Consider the following 2,227-nt stretch of genomic DNA (forward strand, 5'->3'; position numbering starts at 1 on the left):
TGCAAGTTTAAGATGACTGAGGCCCAGATGGAACTCCAGAAAACTCCTTTGAGATTTCCCTTTATTTCCTGCTTTTGTCTGTTGTCATCCTCTGCAGTTGGGCCTATAACATGGGTTTTCTTGCTCTGCATGTACAGGATAGGGATTAATCTTCCAGTTTCATGGCCTGAATCTCACACTTTTTATTTCTTAGTCTCTTTGGTAACACTTACACTTTCTCCTTCATTTACCATCGTGGTTACTGCAGGCTGTTCTTGCTGGCCCCCGACAACTGTGTTACCTTCTTGTCTGGTTAAAAACACAATTACCGAAGCTATCCTCCTGGCGTGTTTTCTCAACATGTTGCCATCTCCTCCTTGACAAGCCTGTTCGTTGGCTATCATCCACCACATAAGGTTCCAACTTCTTGTACTCACTCTTAGGGGCCTTCACATTTATATTTCTTCCATATCTGTTGCCATCTCTCATCGTACCGTCCTTTGCCCAGCCAGCAACACAAGCATGACACTGTGCTTTTCCATTTCTTGCATGAGCATCTCTTCACATTCTTCCTCGGCTGACTCATACCTCGATACATATAGGAAAATTGCGAGCCAATAGAGGCCAGACATACTGGAAACTACTTATTTGCATATTTGAAAATTATTTAAAAGGTCTAACTGATACTCAGAGGTAGTTGTCTTACTACATGTACCCTCCTCTCCCTGGTTTGTTTCGTAAAGGATAAAGATCAGCATAAGCAAAGACACAACATCTCAAAAGACTGGGAAGGTCAGGGTTGGAGCAGAATAGTATTTATTGGCAGTTGGAAGGTGGCAAGTGTGTGTGTGGCAGAAGGGGACTTCTTTCAGTATCTGTAAGGAAACGAACAGGAGATTAGTTTGAGACTGAGACACAAAATGAAACATTTTATGAGCAGGATGCAGAAAGCCAAGTAGCAATACTAGCATTTGAAGCCAGAAGTAACTGTTAATGGGTGTGTGTTCCTTGCTCGCCTGGTTCTGAATCCTTTTGACCTTCAAGCTTAGTACAAATCTCTACAAGTTGTGAGCCTGGCCTAGGCATAGTCAGGTGTTTTGTCTCCTGGAAGACACTTCAGTCACTTTGTTCTGAATAACAGCTACCAGAATAGTGAACAGGAGTTACGTTAAAACAGTGGTTGAGACCTAATTAATGAGCTTCACACGGTATTACTTGATTCTTCTGATCATTCTCCAATTTCAGTCGCACTTTGCTTCCTGACTCCTCTTTAACAGGCTTTTCTGCAGCACTTTGGTAATCTTAACTCCAGGAGCATCTGCTGTACATACATTGTGTCCAGTTCTGGAACCCCCAACACAAGAAAGACATTTACCAGTTAGAACGAGTCCAGAGGAGGCCATGAGGATGATGCGAGGGCTGGAGCAGCTCTGCTGTGGGGACAGGCTGAGAGAGTTGGGGCTGTTCAGCCTGGAGAAGAGAAGGCTCCAGGGAGACCTTCCAGTGGCCTCCCAGTACCTGAAGGGGCTCCAGGAAGGGTGGGGAGGGACTTTGTCCAAGGGCAGGGAGTGACAGAACAAGGGGTGATGGACTGAAACTGGAAGAGGGGAGATTGAGATGAGAGGTGAGGAAGAAATTCTGGGCTGTGAATGTGGTGAGCCAGTGTCCCAGGTTGACCAGAGAAGCTGTGGCTGCTCCTCCCTGGAAGTGTTGAAGGCCAGGTTGGATGAGGCTTTGAGCAACCTGGTGTAGTGGAAGGTGTCCCTGCTGCTGGCAGGGGGGGGTGGAAATGGATGAGCTGTGAGGTCCCTTCCAACCCAAACCAGTCTGGGATTCTGTGATTCTGGCCACGTTATACGAGTAATCTGCACTTGATCCCAATTTCCTTATTTTCTGTGAGTTCAGTACATAGTTCTTGCTAGTGCTTGATACCCATTTCCACAAGTGGGGCAGAATGGGTTGTGGCTTGTTTGAGCAACTCTTCCGAGTTCATATTGACTAATCTGTTTTCAGTGGTTCAGCCTTTGGTGAAGAGATTCTGACCACTTGCCGTCAGATTTTCATTTTCACTCTGCCTGGCTGGTGTTCATTTAGCCCTGGAGGCTCTTACATAGAAACTTTGTAGTTACTGTTGTTAAACTGCAAGGTTAATAGTAATTTTTCACCAATAGACCTATTTTTTAATGGGAATAAGAACACAATTTTCATTTCTAAGCACATTTTTTTAACTTGGGTTTTTGTACCTATC

The sequence above is a fragment of the Antrostomus carolinensis genome, unplaced genomic scaffold (genome assembly GCF_000700745.2).
Source record: "Antrostomus carolinensis isolate BGI_N321 unplaced genomic scaffold, ASM70074v2 scaffold35916, whole genome shotgun sequence".
In the NCBI taxonomy this organism is placed as follows: Eukaryota; Metazoa; Chordata; class Aves; order Caprimulgiformes; family Caprimulgidae; genus Antrostomus; species Antrostomus carolinensis.